This window comes from Bombus terrestris, chromosome 17, assembly GCF_910591885.1.
Source record: "Bombus terrestris chromosome 17, iyBomTerr1.2, whole genome shotgun sequence".
In the NCBI taxonomy this organism is placed as follows: Eukaryota; Metazoa; Arthropoda; class Insecta; order Hymenoptera; family Apidae; genus Bombus; species Bombus terrestris.
This window is the reverse complement of record NC_063285.1, coordinates 7544329-7566346: the sequence shown is the minus strand read 5'-3', so window position 1 is coordinate 7566346 and position 22018 is coordinate 7544329. Positions and strand designations below refer to the sequence as shown.

At 39.0% G+C, this 22018-nt stretch overlaps 1 non-coding gene across 1 annotated transcript; it reads right to left on the bottom strand.

Annotated features, from left to right (window-relative positions):
• Positions 1 to 17569: 17569 nt before the first annotated feature.
• On the bottom strand, positions 17570 to 17688 carry LOC125386821. The gene has a single exon (XR_007227260.1). It is a non-coding gene; the product is annotated as a 5S ribosomal RNA (ribosomal RNA).
• Positions 17689 to 22018: the final 4330 nt, after the last annotated feature.

Sequence of the window (22018 nt, the reverse complement as noted above, 5' to 3'; positions counted from 1 at the left end):
ATTTAGTGCATTGGTCAGTGGGGTGATTACCTGCACATTTTACGCACCGGAAGTTGTGATTGCAGTATTTCTGCGTGTGGCCGTACCTTTGGCATCTTTTGCATTGTATTATTTCTTTCTTTACAAGAGGTGGCTCGAACTTAACTATGGAGTTCATCAGCCGATTGATATTGTAGATTTCTTTGTTGTTTGTTTTTTGTTTTAAGTCTATAAAGAATAAGGATAGTGGGTTTTTTGTGATTCTATGCCTAATGTTGCTGATATTAGTTACTTCGTGGCCGTGGTTTGACAGTTCGCACTTTAGTTCGTCTAGATCGACTGAGTGATGGATGTTGCGTAGCACCACTCGAAATGGTCTTTCTTGTTTGAGCTGGTATGTGTGGAATTTAGCGTTTAATGTTTTTAATAGCTTGGTTAACTTTCTATAGGCGTCTGGGTGGGTCGGCAATATTTTCACGTGGTTGTTGTTAATCTTTAACTTGTATTCCTCTTTGCTGATGTCTTTTTCGATAGTCTTAATCATTGACTGAATGTCGATTACGTCGTTTATGAATATCGGTGCGGGAGGGGGAATTCTTTGAGTATGGAGATTGTTTACCTTTTCGGTTGTAATCATGGGGTCTTCCGTATACTCCAGTATTGAGAATCTATTGTAGGTGGTCACTTGGCTGGCTGATGGTTTGGTTTGATTCTTGTTTACGTTTGTCTTGGTCGGTTCGAGCTTTCGTTTTTTCGTGTGCTGGTCGTTTACCAGGATGGATGTGTTGCCCTCTTGCCACGGGGGAGGAAAAATGGCGGTGTGATAATTTAGCTCCGGGGAGCCTGTTGGAGATGATAGAGCCATCATCGAGCTAGTTAATTCAGTGTGAAAGAACTAGTCGAGAAGCTGTCAACCCCTGGCTAGGTTAGTTGGATTCGCTTTGGACAGATGGGCGTCACGTGGAGTTTTGTGAACTTCACAGGGCACTGGACACACGTCTGCACGTCTCGGCACTCAGCAGCAACTGGATGGTCACGTGCTGCTTTGTGGACTTTGCCGAGCACTGGACGCACATCCGCACGCCTCGGCACTCACGAACGAAATGCCTAAGGGATAAACAGGCGTAGGCCCAAACACTGAGCGCGGCAAGCTATACAGTGCACAGTAGACAGTGAGAGAGCAAAAAAAAAAAAAAAAGAAAAGAAAAACAAAAAGAGTGCTAAACAGTGAAAAAATAGTGATAACATCAACCACTCTACAAACAATATAAAAATAGAAGAAGAAAGGAATGAAATCGAAACCAAGGAGGCGGAATCCGTCATAAGCTCGTCAAAAAAAAGGAATCAAAAGAAAAATAGAAAAACAACAAATAATTAAAGATAGCAGCATAAGAACTGCTACACAAAAGACGCGGAAACTCAATCCGCCCCCAAACCTGGTAATCAGGAACAAAATAAACACAAAACAAGAAAATTTAAAAGGAGAACAAAGCGACTCACAAGAAGAGCGCGACGATAAAAACGAAAATATGAAACAAAGAAGAAGCCCACAACCTCAACCAATGACTATCACACTAAATAACAGATTCGATGCCCTCCAAGCCCAAGACCCCTGCACACCGCAACCGCATGAAAACATTATCGATAACATTAAAAAAAAAAACAACGTATTAAGGGAAAAGGCAACCAGACAGCCCACTCCCCCGGTCACGTCGCCAATAACCACAAGCAAAAGCTATACCGCCCGGGCAAGCACCCCCCCCCCCCCGCCGCTCCGCCAAAAAAAACAACAACACCACATCCTTCAACATTACTGAAAAACCAAACTCATAAGGGCCTGCCACCCAGCCACCCCGCTGAAGAACAGGCAGACCCCCCCCACATCGGCAAAAGGGGCCAGGCCACCCCCCATCAACATTACAAGACCCAAAAGACACAATAGCACTCGTGGAAACTTCTCTCAAAATCAAGAATTTCCATACCAAAAGAATCCACTCAGGTAAGCACGTGCTTTATCTTCAAAACATAACTGACTACGCGAATGCAAAAAAAATACTGACCGCAGCCAACACGGCCTACTTCACATATACCCCAAAATCTCAAAAACCCCACACGTACCTACTAAAAGGGTTAGGAAACAGCTACACAGAAGCGGAAATACTAGAAGACCTAAAAGCCCTGAAAATAGAAGAAGTTAACTTCACCAAAGTGACTCGATTCACAACAAGAAAATCAAGGGAGAACAACACATTGCTCGCAATCTACATAATCCAAGTCTCCCCCGATAGCAACATTGGGAACCTACTAAAAATAAACAGACTTAACTATCTGAAAATAGCCTGGGAAAAAATTAAAAAAAACGATATCACGCAGTGCTACAAATGCCAGCGAATAGGCCACACAGCACAAAACTGTAACCTAAACTATCGCTGTGTAAAATGCACTGAACCGCACGGGCCAGGCGAGTGCAAAATAAAAAAAGAAGCAGCAGTAAGCAAAGAAAAAATCTACTGCGTAAACTGCAAAAACTACGGACATCCTGCATCATACGAAGGATGTCCAAAACTCGTCGAATTACGGAAAAAGATTAATGAAAAAATCACCAAAGCAAAAACAACAAAAATCGAAAGAATCGCCAAAATAAGCCGTAAGTACGTCCCCGAGCTAAAGTTCGCGGACATAGTAAAACAAAGAACAAGTATAAACGAGACAAGCCCGCAAGTAACAAACATAGCGGCACAAGTCAAACAAAACCCTAACCCAACAATAGACTCACCCCAAATAAGCATAATAAATGTCATTGAAGACTTCAAAAAAAGCATTCTAAAAGCTCTAAGCGACCAACAAACACAACTAAACGAAATAAAAAAAGCATTAAATACGCATGAAGAAAGAATCGACTCCATCTTCAACATCATCGAAAATATAGACGAAGATTAGAAAAAACCCACCCGTCCACCAATTACAGCAAAAAACAAATCAGAGAAAAGTTAAACATCTGAAAATCATCTCAATAAACGCCAACTCACTAATCTCAAACCAAAAGAGATACAGCATGCTAACCCTAATTAAGAAAGAAACCCCCGACGTAGTACTTATCTCAGAAACCAAACTGAACTATAGACACAAAATGCACTACAAAAACTATTCTATAATAAGACACGACAGACCAAACGCCACCCAAGGAGGAGGGACGGCAATCCTCATAAAACTAACAAGAAACCACTTCGCGCAAACTGCAAAGATAAAGGAAAATAGTGTAATCTTCTGTTGCTTATTTCCAAACGATTCATATTACAAAAATACACTGACGACAGGTTACATCCCCCCGAAGCATTTTTATACCTAGACGAAAGAAACTACCTCCAAGACCAAAAAAATATCCCAATAATCTAGCATATAAAAAGAAAAATAGGGATTAAGACAATACTCAACGAGGCAAACTCAAATGTGCAAACTGTAGACACTAGGTGGAGATACAACATGGCCCTTCCCCAAAAAGACGCAGAAGACAATCACAGAAAATGCATAAAAAAATATTGGTGGATGCCAAAACCATAATAAAAATAACAAGAAAAAGAACCACAAAATAACAACACTCAAATCCCCCTCCGTGTAAAATAGTGCAGATATTGTAATCATGTAAATATTGTAAATATTGTAGATATTGTAAATAATTCTACAGGACACCCCTCCGTTCCCCTCCCTGTCCACCCTCCCCCCGCCCTCGCAAAATCCCGCAGCTCCGCCGAAACCAAATGTAGACTACTGAATTGTCCGGTTTTTGCGACCAGGTTTTCAGGACAGAGATAGGAACAAAAAAACAACATCATATATAAGCACCGCTCTACAACGACATAAATTTAAGTTACAAATTGTAAACCTAAAAAAATGTAATCCCGACACACAAAATATTGCATGGCTACGTCGTACCGTTACGTATCGGTACTTTTAATCGATCCATCCCACAACCGAAATTCATTGTTTATTATGAAAAACACACACATGTAATACTAACTATTGGTCTATAAACGTTATACAGAAAAGCACTGGTTCTCGTCCTATCACGAAAGTTAAGATGGAGAAAGTATTCAAATGGGTGACCGCTTGTGAACTCCGCGTGGTGTTCACCTTTTTATTCTTCCAATCTTTCTTGCTTTCCTTAATAATCTATTTTTAATAATCTATAATGTAAACATAGAGAAATAGAAATGTTTTAGTATTACGCGACTAATACCATATATCACTCATTCTTGCACACACTTATATATTTCAAATATTCTTTTCTTGTACGCTAAAAGCAAATAAGAAAATCACTTATTTCAACTAACGTTCATACCGTGCGGAATGGAATCGTTCTCGTCTGAAGGCAGTTTGAGAGATGGGATAGAGTTTGGCTTTTTTGATGTAAAAATTTGATTTCCCTGTGGGACATGCCAACAGAGTCCTTTTTGCGCAACTGTATTTTGTGCAAAAGATACTTTAATAATTCTAAATCTTCTCTTTTATCGTAGGAATAGTTTTATTTTAGATTGTTTATGTTGGATAGCATGGAGCTTTTGTCTCGTAATTTCCTTTTATTATGAATATAGGGCTCGAAAGCCGACTTTTGATTTATTTTTAGTACGAATTCTTGAAGGACGGTTTGTACGTGTTTTTCTACTTCCTCTATAAATCAGTCGATTTGCCTCTTTGTTAGATTGACCTTGTTGCGGGTGTTCAGGACGCAGTTCTTTTCGAGCTGATTTTGTAATTTTTCCTAGTGTGTTATCTTTGCACTTGTACCTGGGACCGTCACTCCGTGTTTCTAGGATTACGAAATCTGATGTATTTTTGTTCATCTGGAATACGAGAGCATTAGGGTCGCAATCGTAGTCTATGATTTTGAGCGTGTTAATTGCCCGTAAATTAAGGAATTGCAATTGTGCGTCTCCAAGCCATATGGCTGAGCAGGAGCCTCCTTTTGGACAAGAGTCAATCCTTTCTTCGTGCGTTTTTAATGATTGTTTTAGTTCGTTTAATTGTGTTTGTTGTTCATTTAGGGCTTTGAATATGCTTCTTTGAAGTCCTTGATAAGTTTGTTACGTTCTATTGGGTTACGTTTTAATTGGGTTTGGATTTTCAATTACGCGCAGTAATAAATTTGTTTGATGTGGTTGGTTTTCGGAGACATGGCTCCGGCTTATTCCTTGTTTTAGGATGTCTGAGAACTTTAACCACGGGATGAATTTGCGGCTCATTTGAGCAACGCGTTCGTATTTGACTCGTTGCATTTGTTGATATTTTCGCAAAGTTTCTTGTAAACTTTCCAAACGAAAAGTGTGAGCAACAAATCCGCTTTCTTCATCTCTTCATCTCTTCGCTCACTCAGAATTTTCCTCCGTAATCACACAAAAACGAACTTTACTTGTTCTCACAAATACAGAGCAGTCACTTCATCTCTATACTTGTTCTCACGACTACGGAACAGTCAACTTGTGCCGTAGACTTCGTCTTTACACTTGTGCTCTCGACTTCATCTCTATACTGGATCACTAGACTTGTCACAAACAGTACCATTCAAGTAACAATCAAGTCTCACGAGTAACAGTTAACACCAGCTCGAGTTAAAACATAATTCAAGGAACAGCAAGAGTCGGAAGACAAATCAGCAGAATCGCCCTGTCGAAGACAGCCAATCGACAGAAGATACATCATCACAGTCGCCAACACGAAACGAGTCTCGGGTCGTACTCATTCGTAGTTTGTCATTCCATATACGTAACCTTGCATCTCATTGAAGTTGCTGGATCATGGAAAATATATATTAACTTGTTAATATCAGCGTTATTTTCATTCAACTATCCTTATTATCTGAATAGAAATAAAAGATCGAACGATTCGTGGTGTGGATTAGTTAAATCGTAACGGAAATTTACGACTCCCGTTGGCGCGCTTCTTCGAAATCGCGTCTCCACGCAAACGGTCGAAAGTTCATTCAAATTCAAATATCCATTTTTGTAGTATTTTCTTTTTGGTTGCTTCTTTCATTCTATCTTCTTTCCTTCCCTTATTTTCTTGATTGTTTTTATAGTGAGCATTATTCATCACTTTTCGTTATTAAATATCACTGCATAAATTGGCAAACTCATTAACAAGTCTTACGCCTGGTATTTTTGGCCAGTGAGATCCGACCTGCTGGGAGGTTCACAACACTCTGACGAGAAAGAGTGCATTCAGCTTGGTATGAGCGTTGGTTGAAGTAATCAATTTTGTTATTAAATATTATTGAATAAAAAATATTTACAAAACATACAATTATGTTGTAGGACAAAAAAGATTTGTGAAACCTTGCCTGGCTTTGTTTTCAAGATAATGGACTGTGAAATTAAGTAGGAGCTATTTCATAATTGATTTTCGCGAAAACAAAACGAAAAATGTCATTTTACATTTTCGACTTCATTTTCGTCGCGCGCAGGCAATCGTTCTTCGGTGTGTGTCACAACTTTCGGAACATGTACTTTTGTATTCTTTCAATCGACATATTCCGAATTCCGAATATTGAACACATGTAACATTATCGGAAAATATAAACAAAGCAATATATCAGTAAGCGTGTATGCGAGAATGATATAACGTATGGTGATAATCGTTTAATGCTAAAAAGATATTTTCTTGATGTATACGACCATAGCTTATTAACGCCAGAGCGAGCTATACGCTTCTCTGTCCACCGCGCCAGCACAGATCAACCTGTATGCTGTCTACCGTGCATTTTCCTACGTAAGGAGGACTAATATTCACTAATACTTGAAAAACAAAGAAGTATAAAAATTATTTAAGTCATCAATTATATTTTGCGGTAATGATTTTGTTTAACGATTTCACACTTTGTTTATACAAAACATCAAATTAATATTATATATTTAAGCCATAAAAACATATAGGTAAAATTAAAAACATTAAAGATGACTAAAGATAAATGATACAACCTGAAAGTGAAGTTAAAAATTCATAATGTATTTTAATATTTTTTTAGCGTGATATCGTTCGACTATATCTTTATTTAGTCATAGCTGATGGCGTAACATTTTAATTAATTTTAAAACCACTAAATTGGTGCATTTTATTCCATACTGCACTTTATAAAAGCAGAAAAAGGGTCGCAATTAATTGGGAACAATTCCAGGTAAATAATAATTGATAATAACAACAACAACAACAACAAAAACGCGTTGCTAAAGTAAAAAAGGGAAATCTGCCCGTTCGGTTGGCTAAGTGTTAAGAAAAGTAAAAAAAGCCAACACCACACGCAGTTCCCAGGCGGTCACCCATCCAAGTACTATCCGTGCCCGGCGCTGCTTGACTTTCGTGATCGAGTAACGAGAACGAGTATTTTTTTTTTATTTTTATTGTAACTTAAATTTAAGCCGCTGTTGCGCTGTGCTTATGTGCGATAGTTTGATTTATGTCCTATAGCGCTATGTCTTGTTCTATTTTATTTATTAATTTGTTTGTTTTGGCGATGCTAATTCTGTTCAATTGTCCTCGGCCCATGTGTTCGTTTTGTATGTGTGTTTTGGAAAAGTGGGTGCCGATAATGTCTGGTTATTCCGTTGTTTTTGATATTATGAAGTTGCCCTCTGTGCCTTTGTTGGTGTTGTGTATCTTTATACCTGCTTCTTGGATGAGGAAGGCTTTTTCTGGAGGCAGTTTGAGGGGCGGGATGGAGTTTTGTTCCTTTGGTCTGAAAATTTGATTTATCTGCGGGAACATGCTAGCAGAGTCTTTTTTGGAGATATTTTTTATTTTATTTGTCCAGTATTGATTTATAGAGTTTGCGAATTCTTGTTTTAGTTGTGATTTTATTTCGTGTAGCAGGTACTTTAGGAATTCTATGTCTTCTCTTTTGTCGTAAGAGTAGCTGTATGTTAAGTTGTTTAATTTGGATAGTATATAGCTTTTATTTCGTTGTAGTTTTCTCATTTTATAGTTTATATAGGGCTCGCAGGAATCTTTTTCATTTAGCGTCGGTGCGGATTCTTGTAGGGCGATTTGTATATGTTTTTCTATTTCGTCTATGAAAGAGTCGATTTGTCTGTCTGTTAGGTTGACATTGTTATAGATTTTTATGTCGCAGTTCTGTTCGAGTAGGGTTTTTTAACTTTTTCCAGTCTGTCTTTTTGTAGTTGTACCTGGGTGTTTCGGTCTGTGTTTCGAGTGTTAGGCAATCAGATGTGTTCTTGCTTATCTGAAATACTATGGCGTTATGGTCGCTGTCGTAGTCTATGGTTTTGAGAGTGTTATTTGGTCGTAAGATTTGGAATTTTATTCGGGCGTCTGCTAAGCATATGTCTAGGTAGGAGCGTCCTTTTGGGTAAGAGGGTAGCTCGGAGCTGTAGAGGTTTGTTTTGTAGTGAATGCTTCAATTGTCTAGCCAGTTTCTAATGAAGTTTCCTCTCGTGTTGTTTAGTTCGTTTTTCCAGTTTGTATGTTTGGTATTAATGTCACCGGCTATTATATGGTAGTTTTTCTGTTTGTCGAGCTGTAATAGTTCGAAGAGATTGTCGAATTCGTCGTTAAATTGTTTCTGGCTTCCGTAGACTGCGTAGGCTGCGGTGATAGATAAGTTTTCCTTATCGTTTATTTTTATTATTATGATCGTAGTTTCTAGGCTTTTGAAGTTTGTTATTTTGTCGTTTTGGATTATTTTGAACTTCAGGGGTTTTTTTATGAGGATTGCCGTTCCTCCTCCTTGGGTAGCGTTTGGTCTGTCGTGTCTTATTATAGAATAGTTTTTGTAGTGCACTTTGCGTCTATAGTTCAGTTTGGTTTCTGAGATAAATACTATGTCGGGGGTTTCTTTCTTAATTAGGGTTAGCATGCTGTATCTCTTTTGGTTTGAGATTAGTGAGTTGGCGTTTATGGAGATGATTTTCAGATGTTTAACTTTTCTCTGACTAGTTTTTTGCTGTAATTGGTGGACGGGTGGGTTTTTTCTAATCTTCGTCTATATTTTCGATGATGTTGAAGATGGAGTCGATTCTTTCTTCATGCGTATTTAATGCTTTTCTGATTTCGTTTAGTTGTGTTTGTTGGTCGCTTAGAGCTTTTAGAATGCTTTTTTTGAAGTCTTCAATGACATTTATTATGCTTATTTGGGGTGAGTCAATCGTTGGGTTGGGGTTTTGTTTGACTGGTGCCGCTATGTTTGTGGCTTGCGGGCTTGTCTCGTTTATACTTGTTCCTTGTCTTACTATGTCCGCGAACTTTAGCTCGGGGACGTACTTACGGCTTATTTTGGCGATTCTTTCGATTTTTGTTGTTTTTGCTTTGGTGATTTTTTCATTGATCTTTTTCCGTAATTCGACGAGTTTTGGACATCCTTCGTATGATGCAGGATGTCCGTAGTTTTTGCAGTTTACGCAGTAGATTTTTTCTTTGCTTACTGCTGCTTCTTTTTTTATTTTGCACTCGCCTGGCCCGTGCGGTTCAGTGCATTTTACACAGCGATAGTTTAGGTTACAGTTTTGTGCTGTGTGGCCTATTCGCTGGCATTTGTAGCACTGCGTGATATCGTTTTTTTTAATTTTTTCCCAGGCTATTTTCAGATAGTTAAGTCTGTTTATTTTTAGTAGGTTCCCAATGTTGCTATCGGGGGAGACTTGGATTATGTAGATTGCGAGCAATGTGTTGTTCTCCCTTGATTTTCTTGTTGTGAATCGAGTCACTTTGGTGAAGTTACCTTCTTCTATTTTCAGGGCTTTTAGGTCTTCTAGTATTTCCGCTTCTGTGTAGCTGTTTCCTAGCCCTTTTAGTAGGTACGTGTGGGGTTTTTGAGATTTTGGGGTATATGTGAAGTAGGCCGTGTTGGCTGCGGTCAGTATTTTTTTTGCATTCGCGTAGTCAGTTATGTTTTGAAGATAAAGCACGTGCTTACCTGAGTGGATTCTTTTGATATGGAAATTCTTGATCTTGAGAGAAGTTTCCACGAGTGCTATTGTGTCTTTTGGGTCTTGTAATGTTGATGGGGGGTGGCCTGGCCCCTTTTGCCGATGTGGGGGGGTCTGCCTGTTCTTCAGCGGGGTGGCTGGGTGGCAGGCCCTTATGAGTTTGGTTTTTCAGTAATGTTGAAGGATGTGGTGTTGTTGTTTTTCTTGGCAGAGCGGCGGGGGGGGGGTGCTTGTCCGGGCGGTATAGCTTTTGCTTGTGGTTATTGGCGACGTGACCGGGGGAGTGGGCTGTCTGGTTGCCTTTTCCCTTAATACGTTGTTTTTTTTTTTTTTTAAATGTTATCGATAATGTTTTCATGCGGTTGCGGTGTGCAGGGGTCTTGGGCTTGGAGGGCATCGAATCTGTTTTTTAGTGTGATAGTCATTGGTTGAGGTTGTGGGCTTCTTCTTTGTTTCATATTTTCGGTTTTATCGTCGCGCTCTTCTTGTTAGTCGCTTTCTTCTCCTTTTAAATTTTCTTGTTTTGTGTTTATTTTGTTCCTGATTACCAGGTTTGGGGGCGGATTGAGTTTCCGCGTCTTTTGTGTAGCAGTTCTTATGCTGCTATCTTTAATTATTTGTTGTTTTTCTATTTTTCTTTTGATTCCTTTTTTTTGACGAGCTTATGGCGGATTCCGCCTCCTTGGTTTCGATTTCATTCCTTTCTTCTTCTATTTTTATATTGTTTGTAGAGTGGTTGATGTTATCACTATTTTTTCACTGTTTAGCACTCTTTTTGTTTTTCTTTTCTTTTTTTTTTTTTTTGCTCTCTCACTGTCTACTGTGCACTGTATAGCTTGCCGCGCTCAGTGTTTGGGCCTACGCCTGTTTATCCCTTAGGCATTTCGTTCGTGAGTGCCGAGGCGTGCGGATGTGCGTCCAGTGCTCGGCAAAGTCCACAAAGCAGCACGTGACCATCCAGTTGCTGCTGAGTGCCGAGACGTGCAGACGTGTGTCCAGTGCCCTGTGAAGTTCACAAAACTCCACGTGACGCCCATCTGTCCAAAGCGAATCCAACTAACCTAGCCAGGGGTTGACAGCTTCTCGACTAGTTCTTTCACACTGAATTAACTAGCTCGATGATGGCTCTATCATCTCCAACAGGCTCCCCGGAGCTAAATTATCACACCGCCATTTTTCCTCCCCCGTGGCAAGAGGGCAACACATCCATCCTGGTAAACGACCAGCACACGAAAAAACGAAAGCTCGAACCGACCAAGACAAACGTAAACAAGAATCAAACCAAACCATCAGCCAGCCAAGTGACCACCTACAATAGATTCTCAATACTGGAGTATACGGAAGACCCCATGATTACAACCGAAAAGGTAAACAATCTCCATACTCAAAGAATTCCCCCTCCCGCACCGATATTCATAAACGACGTAATCGACATTCAGTCAATGATTAAGACTATCGAAAAAGACATCAGCAAAGAGGAATACAAGTTAAAGATTAACAACAACCACGTGAAAATACTGCCGACCCACCCAGACGCCTATAGAAAGTTAACCAAGCTATTAAAAACATTAAACGCTAAATTCCACACATACCAGCTCAAACAAGAAAGACCAGTTCGAGTGGTGCTACGCAACATCCATCACTCAGTCGATCTAGACGAACTAAAGTGCGAACTGTCAAACCACGGCCACGAAGTAACTAATATCAGCAACATTAGGCATAGAATCACAAAAAACCCACTATCCTTATTCTTTATAGACTTAAAACAAAAAACAAACAACAAAGAAATCTACAATATCAATCGGCTGATGAACTCCATAGTTAAGTTCGAGCCACCTCTTGTAAAGAAAGAAATAATACAATGCAAAAGATGCCAAAGGTACGGCCACACGCAGAAATACTGCAATCACAACTTCCGGTGCGTAAAATGTGCAGGTAATCACCCCACTGACCAATGCACTAAATCCCCGGAAACCCCCGCCAAGTGTATCCACTGTCAAGGAGAGCATCCTGCGAACTACAAAGGATGCTCAGCCTACAAATCGCTACATAATATAAAGTATCCAAAACTGAGACCCAAGGACATAAACATACAAGAACCTAAACCCCAAAAACTCACCTCACCAACAGTATCCTATGCGCAGGCAACGCAAGGAAACGTATACAACTCGAAAACACACAGTGTACACACAGAAAATAGAATTCCTACCCCACAAAACACAGACAACTTTACCAGACTCGAAAAACTTATCGAGAAGCAAACTGAGCAAATTAACAACTTGCTGTCACTACTCACACTCTTCATGGACAAATTCATAAGCACAGAAGCAAAATAAAACCAATGCGAATAGCTCTGTGGAACGCCAACGGTCTAGCTCAGCACAAATCTGAGCTAGAACTGTTCTTAAAACAACAGCAAATCGATGTGATGCTCATATCCGAAACCCACTTCACCGACAAAAACTACCTCAAAATACACGGCTACAACTTCTACCACACCCAACACCCCAGCGGAAAGGCTCACGGCGGCACCGGAATCATAATCAAGTCAAACATCAAGCACTACGAACTTCAACCATTCCAGAAAGACTACCTCCAAGCAACAAACGTAGCAATAGAAGACTGTCATGGTACAATCACCACTTCAGCTGTATACTGCCCTCCCAGACACTCCATCGCCAAAGAAGACTTCGACTACTTCCTGGACACCCTGGGCAACAGATTCATAGCCGGAGGAGACTACAACGCTAAACACACCCAATGGGGTAGCAGACTGGTCACAGTAAGAGGCAAAAACCTCCTCAACAGCATAATAACCAACAACCTCAACTACCTTACCACATACGAACCCACACACTGGCCCACCGACACAAACAAAATACCCGATCTCCTTGATTTCCTCATAACTAAAAATATTTCGTCAAGACACGTCCAAATCAATTTCTCGGCTGATCTCTCCTCTGACCATTCCCCCGTGATAGTAACAATCAGTTCAACTATCATCGAGAATATACCTAATGGCTCCATTCATAACCAACACACCAACTAGCAGCTCTTTAGAGAAGTCTTTACACACACAACTTCAGCCTCAACTTCACTAAAAACCAATGAAGAAATCGAAGCAGCCACGGAATGCTTAAACACGAGCATAATAAACGCTATCCGCCTCTCCACACCGTCAAAAACGTCCATCAGCAAACACGAAGCAAGTAACTCCAACACTGAAATACTCCAACGCTTCCGATCGAAAACCCTAAGATCCCTAATTGATGCACCTTGGTATGTTTCCAACGAAACAATACACCGCGACCTCAACATACCCACAGTTAAAGAGGAAATAGCAAAATATAGCGGCAGATATAGCAAAAGAGTCGACAAACACCGAAACCCCCTAATCACTGGACTACTTGAAACGACGGACGACATTCGCAGGCTGAAGAGACACTACCCGCTAGACCTAAACGACAGATTCAACTAGTTATTTAATAATATAATATTTACTTATTTATAATACTTACTCACAAATTATACTCATCTATAATATGTATTAACTTATTATAAATACTAGCCATGTTACTGCGCCACGCCAGAAAAATTGCTGAAAATTCTCAACGCGAGAATTGATTGTAATTTAAATAAACAATAAAAAAGAAAAAAAACTCCGCGTGGTGTTGACCTTTTTATTCTTCCAATCTTTCTTACTTTCCTTAATGATCTATTTTTAATAATCTATAATGTAAACATAGAGAAATAGAAATGTTTTAGTATTACGCGACTAATACCATACATCACTCATTCTTGCACACACTTATATATTTCAAATATTCTTTTCTTGTACGCTAAAAGCAAATAAGAAAATCACTTATTTCAACTAACGCTTATACCGTGCTGAATGGAATCGTTCTCGTCCGAAGGCAGTTTGAGAGATGGGATAGAGTTTGGCTTTTTTGATGTAAAAATTTGATTTCCCTGTGGGACATGCCAACAGAGTCCTTTTTGCGCAACTGTATTTTGTGCAAAAGGTACTTTAATAATTCTAAATCTTCTCTTTTATCGTAGGAATAGTTTTATTTTAGATTGTTTATGTTGGATGGCATGGAGCTTTTGTCTCGTAATTTTCTTTTATTATGAATATAGGGCTCGAAAGCCGACTTTTGATTTATTTTTAGTACGAATTCTTGAAGGACGGTTTGTACGTGTTTTTCTACTTCGTCTATAAATGAGTCGATTTGCCTCTTTGTTAGATTGACCTTGTTGCGGGTGTTCAGGACGCAGTTCTTTTCGAGCTGATTTTGTAATTTTTCCTAGTGTGTTATCTTTGCACTTGTACCTGGGACCGTCACTCCGTGTTTCTAGGATTACGAAATCTGATGTATTTTTGTTCATCTGGAATACGAGAGCATTATGGTCGCATTCGTAGTCTATGATTTTGAGCGTGTTAATTGCCCGTAAATTAAGGAATTGCAATTGTGCGTCTCCAAGCCATATGGCTGGGCAGGAGCCTCCTTTTGGACAAGAGTCAATCCTTTCTTCGTGTGTTTTTAATGATTGTTTTATTGTGTTCGTTTAATTGTGTTTGTTGTTCATTTAGGGCTTTGAATATGCTTCTTTGAAGTCCTTGATAAGTTTGTTACGTTCTATTGGGTTACGTTTTAATTGGGTTTGGATTTTCAATTACGCGCAGTAATAAATTTGTTTGATGTGGTTGGTTTTCGGAGACATGGCTCCGGCTTATTCCTTGTTTTAGGATGTCTGAGAACTTTAACCACGGGATGAATTTGCGGCTCATTTGAGCAACGCGTTCGTATTTGACTCGTTGCATTTGTTGATATTTTCGCAAAGTTTCTTGTAAACTTTCCAAACGAAAAGTGTGAGCAACAAATCCGCTTTCTTCATCTCTTCATCTCTTCGCTCACTCAGAATTTTCCTCCGTAATCACACAAAAACGAACTTTACTTGTTCTCACAAATACAGAGCAGTCACTTCATCTCTATACTTGTTCTCACGACTACGGAACAGTCAACTTGTGCCGTAGACTTCGTCTTTACACTTGTGCTCTCGACTTCATCTCTATACTGGATCACTAGACATGTCACAAACAGTACCATTCAAGTAACAATCAAGTCTCACGAGTAACAGTTAACACCAGCTCGAGTTAAAACACAGTTCAAGGAACAGCAAGAGTCGGAAGACAAGTCAGCAGAATCGCCCAGTCGAAGACAGCCAATCGACAGAAGATACATCATCACAGTCGCCAACACGAAACGAGTCTCGGGTCGTACTCATTCGTAGTTTGTCATTCCATATACGTAACCTTGCATCTCATTGAAGTTGTTGGATCGTTGAAAATATATATTAACCTGTTAATATCAGCGTTATTTTCATTCAACTATCCTTATTATCTGAATCGAAATAAAAGATCGAACGATTCGTGGCGTGGATTAGTTAAATCGTAACGGAAATTTACGACTCCCGTTGGCGCGCTTCTTCGAAATCGCGTCTCCACGCAAACGGTCGAAAGTTCATTCAAATTCAAATATCCATTTTTGTAGTATTTTCTTTTTGGTTGCTTCTTTCATTCTATCTTCTTTCCTTCTCTTATATTCTTGATTGTTTTTATAGTGAGCATTATTCATCACTTTTCGTTATTTAATATCACTGCATAAATTGGCAAACTCATTAACAAGTCTTACGCCTGGTATTTTTGGCCAGTGAGATCCGACCTGCTGGGAGGTTCACAACACTGACGAGAAAGAGTGCATTCAGCTTGGTATGAGCGTTGGTTGAAGTAATCAATTTTGTTATTAAATATTATTGAATAAAAAATATTTACAAAACATACAATTATGTTGTAGGACAAAAAAGATATGTGAAACCTTGCCTGGCTTTGTTTTCAAGAGAGTGGACTGTGAAATTAAGTAGGAGCGATTTCATAATTGATTTTCGCAAAAACAAAACGAAAAATGTCATTTTACATTTTCGACTTCATTTTCAGCACGCGCAGAGAATGCATGTAACATTGTTGGAAAATATAAACAAAGCAATATATATGTCGGGTTGTCGGTAGGATTGGAGGTGTGGGCGTGTAATGAATCTTCACCAGTATTAGCCATTGTTAAGGTACGATCCAGAGTTTAATGGCACAAGTACGGAGATGAGAGATTTGACAAATAACTGCGACGGTTAGACACTCGCGACCCTAATGACAATGGTCTTAGATTCGATAACGAATCCGCGGTCAACGGGACTGTTTACTCTTTACTCGTCGGCAACGTCTAGGTTGTACTCACAGTTAGCACGTGGAGTAAGCACTCTGTCGAAATGATACCTCAGTCGATAAGATCGTACTCGAAACCCTCACGGTGACGCTGTTTAGGAAAAACTGTCCTGCTCTCTCGCGGCACCAGGTCTTTTATATTCGTGGAGAAAAGTCTTCGTTCGAAGAGTGAGGGAAATTGCCGTTATTGTTAATTGGTCAGTCTTCGGAAGTGTCATTCGCGGAAAAGACTGTTTGCCTATTTTCGTTAATTAAGGCTTAAGGTTTATGACAGGTCATCAGGCTGGCTGAAGATATTTTGCGAATATGTCTCGACAACCGGCAATCAACCTACCCAAAGAATAGGGTCTGCGTATGACGGGCCACGGGACAGAAACCGTTAGAATGTTTACTGTCGAGTGCCGCTACAACTATTTCTTTTTATGGAGGGCTATAGACTTTTTCCATAACTTTATTAGACAAAACGTTCGTCCCTTGACCGCGGCTACGTTCGGCGACTGGTTGTCACCTCGAACCCAAACTCATTCTCATAGATTTCAGACAAATACAATCGGGATGAAGGACGGTGATTGCTAAACTATGGCTATGGTAGAATCCAAATTACAATATTAGGGGTTTTTCCCCCGGTTTCAACGGGAAGGCTCTGGTGTCTCTCCATCTCCGACATATAAGTAAGCATGTATGCGACAATGATACGACGTATGGTGACAATCGTTTAATGCTACAAAGATATTCTCTTGATCTATACGATCATAGCTTATAAACACTTAGCCAACCGCACACGCCCGAGCGAGCAATACGCTTCTCTGTCCACCGCGCCCAACACAGACCAACCTACATGCTATCAACCGTGCATTTTCCTACGTAAGGAGGACTAATATTCACCAACACTTGAAAAACAAAGAAGTATAAAAATTATTTAAATAGTCAATTATATTTTGCGGTAATGATTTCGTTTAACGATTTCACATATTGTTTATACAAAACATCAAATTAATATTATATATTTAAGCCATAAAAAGATATAGGTAAAATTAAGAACATTAAAAATGACTAAAGATAAATGACACAACTTAAAAGTGAAGTTAAAAATTCATAATGTATTTTAATGTTTTTTTATAGCGTGATATCGTTCGACTATATCTTTATTTAGCCATAGCTAATGGTGTAACATTTTAATAAATTTTAAAACCACTAAATTGGTGCATTTTATTCCATACTGCACTTTATAAAAGCAAAAAAAGGGTCGCAATTAATTGGGAACAATTCCAGGTAAATAATAATTGATAATAACAACAACAACAACAACAAAAACGCGTTGCTAAAGTAAAAAAGGGAAATCTGCCCGTTCGGTTGGCTAAGTGTTAAGAAAAGTAAAAAAAGCCAACACCACACGGAGTTCCCAAGCGGTCACCCATCTAAGTACTACCCGTGCCCAGCGCTGCTTGACTTTCGTGATCGGACGAGAACGAGTATTTTCAACGCGGTATGAGCGTTGGCTGAAGTAGTCAGTTTTGTTATTTCATGTTATCGAATAGAGAAAATATTGAAGAAAACATACGTGTATGTATGAGAGAAAATGGTATTTTTAGACGTGCATTCAGATATATAAAATCTATTCTGACTTCGTTTCCCAGACAATGAATTGTGAAGTTTCGTCATGTACGTACGCGTATACTTAAAAAGTAGCGAATCAAGTGGACGGAACTTCATAATTGATTTTCTAGAAAACCAAGTCTTGAGTCAAAACTTGTTACTTCATCGTCGACATATTTTTGTATAGGAAATCAGGCCCTTTCGTCCTGCACCATCATAATACTCTAATTTTCTCACCTACTTCAATTTCGAAACTATTCAGTTTCACTGGATTACGTATAATTACCAACAGCAAAATACTAATGTCGCGGTACTCGTCCACGAAACTTTCCACGGCTTCGCGACACAAAGAGCTATGCCGTCAAAGCGCAATACTGACGTGTCCAATCTATTGTAACGTAAATCACGTCAGAGACCAGAACACACACACATCGCGGGCAGGATGGTGTCACGACCGGCATACTTCGAATCCGATGGACCGACAATGGAGATAAAGATGTGGCGGCCTTGGCGACAATATATATCGCCGAAGTGGCTAATGAGTCATCTATATCCTAACGGTCCTTCCACCGAATGTTCTAGAAGCGTGGCAACAGTCTCGTACGCCTACAGGGTAGTGGGGATATTAAGGGATGACAAACAAAGAAGAAACAGATCCCACCGAAAGCCAAATTGTAAGAGCTTCAGTCTTGGAAAGTCACGGCTGGAGCTCAGAAGTGTATTATAAATGTATAAAGGAGGAAAAAATAAAGTTTTCTTCTTTCTTTTAAATTTCTTTTTATTTTACGCGACACTATCATCGATATATCTAAGTTTCTTTCGCCGAATTCTCAGAAGAACGTATACGCGGCGACCGCCGCGGTAGATCTAATAAACACATATGTAGTAGGGATATTGAGGGGCAACAAAGGAAAGACTCCGTGGTTTCGAACAAAAGCATCAGTTAGTCCATCTCAAGCTGCGAAGTACGACAGGTCTCGTTATAAGCAAACCACTAACAAAACCTTAATTGTTATATTTTCGTCTTAATTGTTCATTGTTAATCGTTGACTGAAATTGTTGCTTCTTGATTTATTATTAAACTTTTGTTAACAAATCCAGTGTAGTTTTCCGTATGCACTCATTCCAACCACCTCTATTCTCTTAATAGAAATAGGGGATCAATCAGTTCGTGGCGTCGATTGTTCAATCGTAACGAGAATTTACAACTCTTGTTGACGCGTTATCTCGCGATCGCGTCTCTCCGCGAACGGTTCAGACACCGGCCAAAAACAGCGTCGCCGTTACGTGTAACGGTCGAACGAAGACGAATTCGAATTTGAATTTTCCGACTCCCTCCCAGCCAGTAAGAAACCCAACAGAAACCCAAATAGAAAAGAGTTTGGTATCTATCAGCATCTACGAGTATCTTTCTGTATCGACGAGCTATCTAAGTGTTATCACAAGTTATCTACCGAGTTATCGACGATTATCTAGCGAGCATTTACTGAGTATTAATTAGTAATTTTACTTTGCGATTTATACTGTGTACGAGCGACTCAGCGAATATAATCTGTATATGTATTTATCATTTTTAAATATATTCAACGGTTACGACAACAAGCAATAACATCCAGTAAATATCACGGCCAAATATCCTATTTACCAGTCCCACACACTTTCATTGCAAAGAACCGGTACTATTCTGTAAACAAAATTTTGGCATTAGTGAAATTTTTAGGACTTCTTATTTTCTCTTTGAAATGTTCCGATGTATTCATAACACTCTCTGCTATTTCTTTCGCAGCTTTCCTACGCGGGTCATATTACCGTCTTATAATATAATTTTGAATCAGTGCGTTCCCTAAATTTTCTATAATCGCACGTCTTTTTCTCAAACGTATCGGTTTCTATAGTCAGATAACATTTTGCTCTATATGTTTAAAGAACACAGAAGTTCTGAGAGAAAAAAAAGGAGAGCAGTAAGAATAAAGAGACCCGGAGAATGCATCAGGGTTAAAAAGAACATGAATTTAATTTGTAAATATTTTGGATTCTCGCATCCTTATATTAACCTTCTGCTTAATCAATGTTCATTGTTAAGAAACATTTTAAACTCAATCTACAATACAAAGATAAGATACTTTATTTTATATACCACATTGTGAAAAGAAAGATAGTTTATTCTTTACTACATATTTCTTTAATAAATATTAAAATATTTTATTCGTACTGTAGACCAACAACAACTTAAAATCCTATTTCAAATATTTTTCCGATAAATTTGACCCAGCGCTGCTCAAGCACAGTTAACATATTCGCAAAGAAAAATCAGAAACAGGAATAACTTTTAATTATATAAATATCTAACTCGTCGGTTTCATCAGTCTCTGTAAAATACTGTTTCGAATCAATTTTACAGTCTCTCACACCAGTAGCGACAAGTTTAACCGTAATTAAAAATGTATCATAATCAATACTGAAATAGTCGAGTAATAATAATCTTTTAATGTTTCGAAAATCATATAGAGTAAATAGAAAAGTAATTATTTATGATAATATTGACATAATTCAACCGTTTGAGCCCCGGCGTTTTTGAAAAACCAGGGTCGAAAAGTCCCGAACGACAAGATAACCTCCTAATCGATTGCGAAAAGAAATAAGCGGCATGAAAGCGCTCGTCATATTCGTTATTCTTATGAAATACATCTATATTTTTATATATACATACTATTAGTTTATAATTATTTCAACTTTTGTTCAATAAAAATTATTAAGATAACAATGTAATCCAAAATACCGTCAGTCGTCCGTAGCGTTCAAATGTACTGGGACTTTTCGATAGAAAATCTAAACAGCGATCACGCTGCTTAGTACTCAAACGGTTAAAGAAATAACGATACGTCTAACCTGTACAAGTGTTCGATCACTAAAATGATACTTACCTTCACGTATGCTGGGAGATATCGTTCAAAACTGAAGACTTCGCAGAGGACTGTCTACTGATCGTTACGCCTGATGGTAAGATTGAGCCTGCAGGAGCGCTTGAAGAGCACTGAGAGATTGAAACGGTTCGTTACTCCACGTTTAGCGAATCGGAGGCACTGAAGCTGACTGTCTCCTACGTGTTCACGGTTGAACCACTCGAACGAGACTGCCGATACCGTTGTTAGACTCGAGCGAGCCCAACACGTATTAGACTCCAACAAGGATCAAAACGGAGGGCCCCAAATCCGCACGCTGATTGGTTATGAAGATAATCGTCAAACGGCATCTTCGCCCGCCAGATGGCGTTTACGGCGTTAAGGTGCTCCAAGTGCGGGGGATCCTTCCCGAGAAGAGCGTGAACGATACCTGAATGAATGCCATGCTTCGATGTTATTGACCGAGGGGTAAGGGGCGCTCGACCGTTCGGACCGTTAAAATCCGTCAATTACCCTTACAAGAAACTCATAGCATAGGAAATTAGAAATACTGCTACGAATGTTGAAGGGAATCGTTTTAGCTATTGGTGTACCCTACCAAAATAACGCCTTGACTGCGAAAGCGAACTACAACGAGACAAAAGCTACGTACTATCCAAAATAAACAATCTAAAATACAGCTATTTTTACGATGAAACAGAAGATGAGCAAACAAAGTAAAAAAAATATGACTAAAAAAACTCAGCTAGCATGTTCCCACAGACAAATAAAATTTCTAGGTTAAAAGAACCAAACTCTATCTCTTCTTTCAAACTGTCTCCAGAGAAAGCTCCCCTCCTCCAAGATGCAGGTATAGCGATACAGAACACCAATAAAAACATGAAGTCTAGTTATTTTATGACATGTAAAACAACGGAAAAACTATATCTTATCGACACTCGCTTTTCCAAAACATACACACACACGAACACATGGGTCGAGAACAATTAAACAGAATTATCATTGCCGAAACAAACAAACTGAAAAATAAATAGAGCGAGACATATCGCTAAATAAGACAACCTTCATATTTTCTAATGAAAACTCCTCGGACAAACCCAAACAACCAGACACAGAAATAAACTTCTTTGCAAATTACAACCGAATAAAAATCATTTTCTCTAAATTAAACAATTAAAAATCATCCGGTTTCGACCACATCCTGAACATTCTGCTCAAACAGAATAAAATGTTATTATACAGTGCTCCTTAATAATTTTAAGAGCCATCATAAAAGAAAAAAATAAAAACCGCTCCTTGCTCTCAAACCTGCGATATTATGTATCCTAGCC